At 37.6% G+C, this 12,274-nt stretch overlaps 1 pseudogene; it reads right to left on the bottom strand.

Moving 5' to 3' along the window:
* Positions 1–222: 222 nt before the first annotated feature.
* LOC125109832 (39S ribosomal protein L46, mitochondrial-like) lies at positions 223–776 on the bottom strand (annotated as a pseudogene).
* Positions 777–12,274: the final 11,498 nt, after the last annotated feature.

Genomic DNA, 12,274 nt, shown 5'->3' with positions numbered 1-12,274 from the left:
AAAGATGGAGCAACCACACAATGTCCATGAGGCCCCAGTCACAGAGCTGAGTATTATCCATACGCAGCACAGTACATCAGAGGTCTAAGAGAAATCCCCCAACCTAGACCTGGTATTTTGGTTTCAAATAGTCACCCAGATCCTCCTTACAGACCCAGAAAGATGGTCCTTCTTTCCCACCTAGGAAAAGTTGATAGCAATGCTTTGAAGAATACTTTGGCCCTAAGGGTCTGATGTCCCCATTGCCTGAGGGAACTTGAACTTGTGACCACAGGGTGCAATTCCCAGGAACTTGGCTTCCATGTCATTTCCTCAGAGCGCAGCCATGGTTTGCTCAGCTGTTCCTCAGATGGTCTTCTTGGGCTGCCATTCTGCCTGTGGGAGTACCAAACATGCCGGTCCCCAAGCTTCTCTTTGACCAACACAACAAGGTTCTTGTCTAGCTTCTGGTGTGGTGGTCATTCTTTTCATTGGCTTCTCTATAATGCAGGCTCCAAGTCAGCTCTCTTTGCCAGTCACTGGGCTTCATCCAAAGCACAAAGCTCAAGGCCTAAACACATATTCTATCTCCATCTGCTGTCATAGAGCTGCCATATCTAAGGCCAGTGGTGGCCACTGCAGGCACAACATGCCCAACAGGCTCCATGAAGATCCACTGCTCCAGAGTGTGGCCTCAAGGGCCAGGCTACAAGAACTCAGGCTACTGGCCCAGAGCCCCTTGATGCACTGCTAGTCCTTTGCCACCCCTTAACAGTCTGTCTTAAGGGCACTGCCATTTTTCTTACCCTCTCCTGTTATGAACATTCTTGTACATGTTTCCTGAAGCACATATGCAAAAATTTCTCCACAGTAAATAAATGGAATTATTTGGTTAGAACATGGTACTCTTGAGAAGAGGCATCAAACCAGTTTAAAATAATTATGTTCATAGAACTAGGTACTCACAACTTTTTCATTACTATAGTTAAGTCAAGAAGACAAGAAACTAGGTTCAAACACAAGACAACAACAACAACAACAAAAACAAAAACAAAAAAACCATTATCTAGGTTCCAGCTAGTTCTCATTTCCTTTGGATTTTGTTCCTAAATTTTATTTCATGTCATCAAAGCCTACTTGTAACTTATGTTCTGGACCATGACATTAAAACATACTCCAGAATGACATCTTAGCATAGCAGTAGAATAACCTAGGAGAAACACTTGGCAGTGACCTGTCCATGGGTTTTCTGAAGCAGAAAGAGTAGGTGTGATTTCATCATTGATTATAAATATTTACTGAACATTCCCCTGGTGTTATAACTTGGACTCAGGGAAAGTTAAGATGAACAAAAATAAGAAAGGAAAGGTCTGGAAATCCCAGGTCCATAAGGTAATGTAAGTGCCAAGTGTCAGAAAGCGTAATCAAAGAAAGGAGTAAACTGTTTCAGCGAGGGTACTCAGGGATAAGTGACCACATGAGGGTTTGAGGACAAGGAGTTCCCAAACCGCACAAGCAGAATGGTGATACCATTCATCAACAGACTAACCTGGCAAAGATCTAGAGCAACTCATTATTCAGGCAAGGTAGACAAATGAAAGGGAACTCATTTGGAGGGCAACTTAAAGAACACTTCAGAGTCATGTGTGCATATTATGAAAACTTATGAACAGGTCTTATGAGTGTGATGAGATGAAGGAAATTTTATTCACAAAAGTGCCTCTTAGGGAAAATACTGCATTTACTTGAAAGGCCAGCAGCAACAACTATTCTTAGGGCAAAAAGCTCAGAAACTCAAGGCATCAGTAATGGCCAAGATTTTACAGAAAAGAATAAATACAGCTTTACCAGAGATGTGCACGCATGCGTGCAAGAGAGAGAGAGAGAAATAAGTTGACAGAAGAAAGTAGGTAAGGAAGAAGAACAGATTATAGGACTGAATTAAAAATCCTTCCTACCACTGCTTCTATATATCTTCAGCCAAAACATTTCCATGAAGTATTCATGTGGATAGATTTTTTTAATCAAATCTAGTAAAGGCTGAAATACAAGTTTGGGTGGAGACAGGGTGGAACCAAGATAGGACACAAAGATGTGAAAGCTGGAAATGCACGTAACCCAAGGAAAATAAGTAAGGATCTTTAAACTACCACAGGAATAACTTTGGTCTACAGTCAACTGTAGAAATGGTATGCAAATGAATTCACTTAGATCTATGAGGAGCTAGAAGCTCTTAGCTAACTCCTACTTTCCACAGACAACCTGCAAGGACCCCAATCCTACCTGAAAACTCAAGTGCTGAGATTAATACAGGACCCTTGGCAAAACTTATGTTAGACTGCTCTGATGGATAGTTTAAACCTCAAGTTTCTCATGTACTCCACACTTGGGATTCCCAATTGTCTCCAGAGTCAGTAGCTGGTTTGAGCTCAAAGGGATAGAGTGGACTGGGTGATTATGTTACACAATGAAAACACTTCAGACAAGGGATCCAATTCATAGCACACACGGCTCACAATGGACATGTGGCATGAGAATAAATGCCAAAAACCACCAAAAAAGACAGCCAGTACTGAAGACTGAAGTTGTCTACATATATAGAATATGGATTGTTTTGAAGGTTAGCCTTATGAGGTTTTGAAATAGTTCGCCTATTTCTTGTTAAGTTTGGTTAAGATTTGCCTTTCACATATGAACCAGGTGAAGGCATTAAGGAGCTATCATGGTGGAGTGCACAATGAAAAAACTGAAAATAAAAACACGGCAGATTCTGCATAGACAGAGACATGGAAAATAATGCAAGGCAATGGGGAGAGACCAGGTGACAGAATAAGAGCCAAATACAGATGGCCACATCAAGCACACCCAGCCAGAGCACTGGTTTTCTCCTGGATTGAGTTGGCAATCTTTCTATATTCAACTTGCTTTGGTTTTCTCCTGGATTGAGTTGGCAATCTTTCTATATTCAACTTGCTTTGTATTAAGCACTAAAAATAAACTTTACTGTGTCTATGTTAAAAAGTAGGGGGGAAATTAAAGGTAAAACCCCACTCAAAGTCATATCCTATTGATCATAAGATTTTTTTGAATCCCCATAGAGCTTTCCCTTCTAAGAAAAACAAATTTAAGCCCATCTTCCTTGTCCTTGTACAGTATTTGTCTACCAACCAGCAGTTTTGTTCCTCTTTTCCTCCCTCATCGTTTATCTTAACGATGTGGTGGTCCCGTCCTCCCCTTCATCACAGTCTGACACTGGGGTATATGAGTTTCACACTCATATATTCAATGAGAACTCCTGAAGATTCCAGTCTAGGATGTAGGTTTTCTCACATTCATCTTTCTGTTGAGAACAGCAGAGTATCAAGGTTAAGAACACATCATTTGGAGCCAGTCTGCATGGGTTCAAATCCTGAGTCTACCACATACATACAAGGGTTACCTCTGACAATTACTGACTCGCTCTGGGTCACACTTTATGAAAGGGTGACGATAACATTGCCTTCCTGTCCAGGTTGTTATGAACATAAATGCTTTGAAGTATAACGAATGCTTAGAACAATGCCTGGCACACAGCACTGTGAACTCTTTGGCATTATGATGATGCTTAGACTAAAACACATCAACTCTTATATCTTCATTTATTTATTTATTTTAAAGATTTATTTACTTATTTTAGAGAAAGAGAGAGAGAGAACACTCACAAGCAGAAAAAGAAAACAATCTCAAGCAGACTCCATGCTGACTCCAGAGCCCAAGATGGGGCTCAACCTCATGACACTGACATTACCGGAGCCAAATCTAGCACTCAGACGCCTAACAGACTGTGCCACCTAGGTGCGCCACTTCTAGTCCTCAATCTTCAAATACATGCCATTGTGAGAATAACCTTCGACTCTTTTTCTCCTCCAATTTTTTAGCTGTGACCTCACCCCTAAGCTGCCAAATTCCTTTTGGATATTGTCCACAGAATGTTCTGCTAGGACTTCCAGTTACATGCCCCAAACTGAAGACTTCATTTTTTTTTTTCTTAGACTATTTGTCTCTATTCTGTTGTTTTTTTTTTTTAATTCTTTCTTTGTTGTTTAAGATTTATTTATTTGACAGAGATCACAAGTAGGCAGAGAGGCATGCAGAAAGAGAGAGAGGGAAGCAGGCTCCCCGCTGAGCAGAGAGCCTGATGCGGGGCTCGATCCCAGGACCCTGAGATCATGACCTGAGCCAAAGGCAGAGGCTTAACCCACTGAGCCACCCAGGTGTCCCTATTCTCTGTTTTCTAAATGATATCGTAACTGTTCTATTCACCCAATCTCAAAACCTACTGGTCAATTTAAACCATGTATTCTTCAATTTCCCTCTCTCATCTGTCTGAGTTCTCTCTTTTTTTTTTTTTTTTTAAGATTTTATTCATTTATTTGACATAGAGAAAGGCAGAGTATAAGCAGGGGGAGTGGCAGGCAGAGGAAAAGAGAGCAGCAGACTCCCTACCAAGCAGGGAGTCTCATGCGGGACTCAGTCTCTAGACCCCAGGATCACGACCAGAGCTGAAGGCAGACGCTTAACCAACTGAGCCACCCACATGCCCTGAGTTCTAGCTATCCCTTTCAGATATGCCCCTCTTATGTCTCTACTTGATTTTTTTCTCATTTCTTCTCCATTGCCTGAGTTCAGACACTCCTAACTGCTTATTTGAATTACTGCCATAGCCTGTGAGCTGGTCTCCCTTCCTCTACTCTCTTGCTCTTTGAACACACCTTCTATGTGAGCAGCAAATCATCGTGTTAAAACCCTATCTGCCCTAATTACTCCCCTGCTCAAATTACATTAAATTTACAACTATTTAATAGTACTTTAAAGCTCATTAGGTAGATTTTCAAGATGCTTTATGATCTGCCCACTAGGTATGTCTTCACATTTGTCTTCCATGACAATCAAAGCTTTCTCTGCTCCAGTCAGGTTCATAGCTGCTGGCTTCCCAAACACACCTAGTTTTCTCATCATGTATTTTTGTTTTGTTTTGTGTTGTGTTTGCTGACTAGAATGTATTTCTTCTTTATCAAAATTTATTTCAACAAATTTTTTTAGTTTACCAAAATTTTGTTCAACATTCAAGACCTAATCCAAATTCCCTTTCTGCATGAAGATTTTCTGACTGCTTCCCCTGCTTCATTAAATTAAGCATTTCTTCCCATCCTTCATTAGATTGAGCATTTCTTCCCTCTCCAATAGGACTTGTTTAGAACTGATAAAAACGGCCATACTATATACTTGAGAACACCTCTTTATGTACTTTAGACTGGATTAGATAACTTATAATACTATCTACGTTACTTATAATATCCCTATAACATAAGTAACTATGATTATCTCAATTTGCATACATTGAATTTGAAGATGAGAGATTAAACAAGTTACTCAAAAGCATTCCTAGTAACAGGCAGAAACATAGAGTCATATCAAATATATGTATCTTTCAAATCAGAGCTCATTTCATTATCATTTATTTCAGTCTTCTTTGAAGGATCATCTACTAGAAGCACCTTGAGGTGCTTACTAAAATGTAAATTCCTAGTCTGTTGAGGAAGGGATAAAGAAATTGGCATCTTTAATAATTTCCTCAGGTGATTCTCATGCACTGGCAATTTTCAAAATTGGAACCTCTCTTCTATTATCTTGATTATTATATGTATTAAATTCAGTGGTGAACTATTTTCTTGAGGGCAAGAATCATGTCTTACTTCTCTTTGTATCTGCCACAGTTCATAGAACAGTGCCTTATACATAATATATACTCAATAAATTTTAGTTGAATTATTGCCAATTTCTGTTTCATCATAGCAAAAATTATGAACCTGTTAACAATGAGTAATATATTTTTTGTGGCAAGTTGTGAATTTTTAAGCTTTGACTTAACATATACACATATAAACACATTCACATATATATATTAATTGTAGAACATTTGGAAGGATGCAGAAAAATAGCAAAGATCACCCATGAATAATGTCTTATTTCATATTCACATATTTAAGTATTCCTTCTATGTACTTTTCCTATCTTTTAGGAAAATTATATGTGTGTGTGTGTGTGTGTGTGTGTGTGTGTGTGTATTTATATGTGTATATATACATTTCTTTGTAAAAGTGAAAACACCAGTAATTTCTATCAATTTTTACTTGATGTAAGATCCAATACTACTATTTAAGTATCTCTCTATATATAGTGACCTTTGCTTTGTAAAATTGTTTCCAGATTCTAATGGGGTTTCCAAATAACAGAAGTACTCTCTCCCTCTTTCAAGAAAAAATTATAGACGTTCAGAAGAGAAAGTCCTCTTATTTGATTTCTGGCGGGGTTTCGCCATTTTGTTTAGTTTTTCATTTTGGTTTTGGTTTTTGTTTTTTGGGGTTTTTTGTTGTTGTTGTTTTTTACTTAGTTATGCCAGGAAGTTCTATGCCACATCTATTAGAAGGGTCCCTCTCGAGTAAACAAAGTGCAATGCATTGTCCAAATAAATACGAAAAGAAAGTTGCATGAAGTTTTTCAGTAAAGGGGAAAATTGCAACTCTGCCCCCTGATGCTCATATACTTTTGAGGCTCACTGTTTTCAGCTGATACAGATAATGCTAATTCCAAAAGGATAGGTAATATGTTTTATCTTTGAAAGGTTCACACAAAATGAAATTTATTTTTCCCTTATTTTCTTCACGTATCTAGGAGAAATTCTATCCATTGAAGGTTAAAAGGCACATTAGACTAGGAGTCACAAATAGGGAGTCTTTAAGCAAAAGATGGCAGATTCAGTAACTCATTATCTCTTCTCTTTATAAGTGGTCCATTTTAAGAACAGTAAAAGAATTAAAGCACAAAACCAAGAAAAAAAAAAGTAATAGAAAAGACGGTAGCAAAATCTTTTTGCAATGGTAAGCCAAAGACAAATGGCAATTGACTTAGTAAATGCAAGGAGCCAAGACCCAGAAGCAATGAGAAAAATTAAGAGGCAACACAAATTGTGCTAAAGGCCAGCGAAATTTCACTTCAAGTACATCTTCAAGTAGGAACAAAGGAGGGTCTGAAAACAAGTGGATTGGTCAGTCTAAGATTGACCCCCCAAATCTCTTCCAAGAGTCCACATAGCAGAGTAACAACATGACCCCAACTTCAACAGAAGACCAGAGGAATATGCTCTCAAAATGATAACACTAATTGGATTTATGCCTCAATACCATACACAAAAATAAACTCAAAATAGACAACAATCCAAAAATAAAACCTAAAGACATAAAACACTTAGGAAAAAACATAGGATGAAATATTAACAACCCTGGATTTGGCAATGGATTCTTAGGTTGATCTTAAATGCTTGAGCAAAAAAGAAATACATAAATTGGACTTTGTTGAAATTTAAAAATTTTGTGCAAAGCACTTTATGAAGAAAGGGAAAAGACAACCCACAAATTAGGTGAAAATATCTGCAAACCATATGTCTGATAAGGGTTTAGTATCCAGTATATATAATATACTCTTTAAATTTAGCAACAAGTGACGCCTGGGTGGCCCAGTTGGTTAAGCATCTGCCTTTGGTTCTGGTTGTGATCTCAAGGTCCTAATTCTTGATCAGTCAAGCCCCCTGTACTCAGCCCGCAAGAAGCTCCCTGCTCAGTGGGGAGTCTGCTTCTCCTTCTCTTTCTCTGCCTCTGCCCCTCCTCGTTCTTTCTCTTATCAGTGGATAAAATCTTTAGAAATAATAAATGAATAAATAGATAGATAAATTCAGCAACAAAATATAAACCACCTAATTAAAAAATGGAAAAAAGACAAACATTTCTCCAAAGAAAATACACAAATGACCAATGAGAAAATAAAAAATGCTGAGTATTATTAGTCATTAAATAATGCAAATTAAAAGCACAACAGATAACACTTTGCAGCACCTACTAGGAAGACTAGAGGGTGGGAAGGAGGAGGGGCAGAAAAAGAATTCAGGTGTTGGCAAGGATGTTGAAAATTGGAAACTTTGAACGTTGCTAGGAGTAATGTAAAATGATTCAGTCACTATGGAAGAATTTTGCTCACAAGGTTAAAGAAAGTTGCCATACGACCAGCTATCCCCCTCTGCAACATATATTCATTCCTAAATATATTTTTAGGTATATACCGAAACTATTTTAAAACAAACACATGTACGTGAATTTTATTTTATTTTATTTATTTATTTGACAGAGAGAGATCACAAGTAGGCAGAGAGGCAGGCAGAGAGAGAGGAGGAAGCAGGCTCCCTCCTGAGCAGAGAGCCCGATGCGGGGCTCGATCCCAGGACCCTGAGAACATAACCTCAGCGGAAGGCGGAGGCTTTAACCCACTGAGCCACCCAGGAGCCCCTGTATGTGAATTTTTAAGGTAGTGCTACTCACAAAGGTAAAAGATGAAAGAAAGCCCATCAGCTGACACATGGGTAAGCAAATTGTGGGGAGAGATATATATGAATGTATTGAATATTATTCACCCATAAAAAAGGATGAAATGCTGATAATGGTACAATGTGGATGAATTTTAAAAACATTACAGGAAGTGAAATAAGCCAGACACAACAGGTCACTTACTGGATGATTGTATTTCTAGAAAATATCTGTAATAGTTAAATCCATAGAGACAGAAAGTAGATTGGGGTTACCACAGGCTGGAATGAAAGGGAAATGGGGAGTAACTGCTTCATGAGTTTGGAGCTTTCTTATTGCACTGATGCAAATATTTTGTAACTTCATAGAGGTGGCAAATATACCACACTGTAGATGTACTAAATGCCAATGAACTGTCAACTCTAAAATTGTTAATTTTATCTCATGTGAATTTAACCTCAATAATCTTTAAGATTATTTTGTTAAGATTTTATTTATTTGACAGAGGCAGAGAGACAGTGTGTATGCAAGCAGGGAGAGCAGCAGGCAGAGGGAGAGGGAGCCTGATGTAGGATTCCATCCCAGGACCCTGGGATCTTGATTTGAGCTGAAGGCAGACACTTAACCAACTGAGCCACCTAGGTGCCCCTTAAGAATTATTTTTAAAGAATAATAGAGAATTCTTGGACAGGAGGGCACTAGGCACAACTGTGGTTTGCTGTGCCACTGTAAAAATAGGCAAATTAAGTTAAAGTAAATTTACATGCTAAATGAAATCCTCATCTTGCTTTCCAAATTTGGTTTCTCCAGAATTCTGCAAACAGTATTTTTAAAAACTTCAAAGAGGAACGTAAAAGATATTTTTGTGTGTGAGAAATCTAACTAGACCTAAAGAAAAGACGTAACGATATACAAAACACATAAGCCAAATTATGCAGCCGGATCATCCTCTAGCCAAGTCCTTAGGTGATGGAATTCACAGGCAGGTAAACTGTAATCAACTCTTTAGGGCCTTACTCTTAAATTAGGGTGAACAGCAATGGACCTTTCACATGAAAAAAAGCAATTGAAACACAGAAAGGAAAAGAGAAGCAATTTACACCAGGGAATGCAAGACAAGACATCTCATAGAAGATATCAAAAGAGTGAAGTAAGAATAGGGTGATTTAAATAAAAGGAAGAATAATCAACAGTGATGTTGACACAGTTTTGGAAACAAAACAAGTGACAAGATAGATAAAATTCTCGACAGAAATGTGGGACATCAAGTTGACTAATATTTCAAGCCAACAGGTAAAATTAAAAAGAAATAGAAAAGATAAATCATCTGAGAATTCAAAATGCAAGTGATAAAAAGGAGGGGAATAACCAAATACCTCATTAATTATTCAGAACTTAATTCCTTTCCTTTGTTTTTTTTTTTGTATGCCCTCTCCAATCAGGATTTCCCACATTCTGTCAAAGCAGCTTCTGTTAGTCACCCATCATCTCCAAGTTGTCATAGTCAATGTCCAATTCTCAGTCTTCATCTCCCTGAACCTCTTTGCATCATTTGACACAGTGGCTTACTCCTCCCCTCCTAAAATTCTTTCATCATTGGAAGTCCAGGAAACAACTCTCTAGGTCCTCCCAACACCTGACCGTGGGGTTCCACCTTAGTCTGTTTCGCTAATGTTGTACTCCTCGGACCACACCTGGGCTGCTCCATGAAACTCTTCTTTGCTGACACTCCCTTCAATGCTTCATTCTATCCCAAGGCTCTAAATAGCATTTCCAGGCTGGTGATTTTCAATATTATGGCCTTAATCCAGAACTCTTCCATGAATTACATCCTCCCAGATCTAATTAGCTATTCAACCTCTCCGCTTAGCTATCTAAGAAAAATTTCTAACTTGGAAGTCCTAAAACCAAATTTATTATGTTCAGCCCTCAAACTTGTTCCTTCTCCAGGTTTCCCTATCTCAGTAAAGGGCAGTCTCATTCTTCCAGTTATTTCAGCCAAAATTCTTGCTGTTATTATCCATTTTCTCTCACATTTAAGATCCAATTCATTGGCACTTCACATTAGATGTCTCTTTATAAAATATCCAGATTCTAACCATTTATCTTCTACTCCAGCCGTACCCATCATAGTTCAAACTACAATATTTCTCATCTGAATTATTACGGTAACCCCTTGTCATGTCCTATTCCTAGCAGTCCTATTGCACTACATTATCTCCTCTAAAAAAAATTCTAGGGAACCCTTTAAAATGTAAGCCAAACGACACAATTCCTGTGAAAAAAATCTCCAGTTGACTAATAATATACTATATGTTAATTAAATTGGATTTAAATTAAAAAAAAAATCTCCAGTTGACTCCCATCTCACTCGATAAAAGCCAAAGGCCTTGCAAGGATTTGTGAGAAACCACATAATCTCAATTTATACTGCTCTGTACCTCGTTTTCTACTGTATCATACCATTTTTCTTGAAGTCCCTCAAATATGTCCAGTATATTTATCCCTTAGCATCTTTACTCTTTCTTTCTCACTTTTTTCAGGTACTTTTTCTTTTCTTTTAAGATTATTTATTTATTTGACAGACAAAGATCATAAGTAGGCAGAGAGGCAGGCAGAGAGAGAGAGAAAGAGAGGAGGAAGCAGGCTCCCCGCTGAGCAGAGAGCCCTATGCAGGGCTCGATCTCAGGACCCTGGGATCATGACCTGAGCCAAAGGCAGAGGCTTTAACCTACTGAGCCACCCAGGCACCCCCTTCCACATACTTTCTTAAATGATATTTCATCAGGGAGACCTTCACTGACCATGTTACTTAAAAAAAAAAAAAAGATTTATTGTCCTATTTAAATGATTTATACAGATAAAAATTTGAATGTTTTCATTTACCAAAGAGAATCCCCAATTCCTACCACCTATAAAAAATTATTAAATAATTAGCTTTCAGGGCAACTGTCCTTGGAAATAAAAATATATGTATTTAGGATGACTAGAATGTTATTTCTGATGGAAATTAAGTTTTATTTACTTTATTAATGGGAAAGTGAAATGAAGAGGAATAAACTATTCAACGTGGGATAGATGTTTCTCATGATAGCTAGTATTTTTCAAAGTGCCATAAAAGATTTAAGAAGAATCATTACAAAGATGGAGTCTTCTAGACAAGATACTGATAGGAAAAGACATTTATAAATGATGTATCTGATAAGGGGTCAATATCCAAAATATATTTAAAAAAATCTTATACAACACCAGAATACCCCAAATAATCCAATCAAAAAATGGGCAAAGGACATGAATACATATTTTTGCAAAGACACACAGCCAGCAGACACATGAAAAGATGCTCAATCATCTGAAAAGATGCTAATCATTAGGGAAATGTAAATCAAAACCACAATAGGATACCACCTGGCACCCATCAAAAAAAAAAAAAAAGTAGTAACAAGAGTTGCCAAGAATGTGGAGAAAAGGGAGCAGTTACACACAGTTGGTAAGAATGTAAAGTGGTGCAGCCACTGTGGAAAACAGTATGCAGATACTTCAAAAAATTAAAAAAATAGAAATATCATGTGATCTGGTAATTCCACTACTGGGTATTTATACAAATAAAATAAAAACACTAATTTTGAAAGATATACATAGCCCTATGTTTATTGTAGCATTATTTACCATAGCCAAAATATGGAAGCAACACATGTCCATCCATCCATAGATGAACCATAGATAAATGAATGAATGGGAAGTAGTACACACACACACACACACACACAGCCCAGACTATTAGCCATAAAAAAGCAATTTTTCCATTTGCAACAATATAGCAAGTGAAATAAGACCAAGACAAATAGCATATGATTTCACTCTTAAGTAGAATTTAATAAAGTAAACAAAGGAAAAAG

Source organism: Lutra lutra, chromosome 9, assembly GCF_902655055.1.
Source record: "Lutra lutra chromosome 9, mLutLut1.2, whole genome shotgun sequence".
In the NCBI taxonomy this organism is placed as follows: Eukaryota; Metazoa; Chordata; class Mammalia; order Carnivora; family Mustelidae; genus Lutra; species Lutra lutra.
Note: the sequence above shows the minus strand (reverse complement) of the source record. Positions and strands in the feature narration are given on the sequence as shown.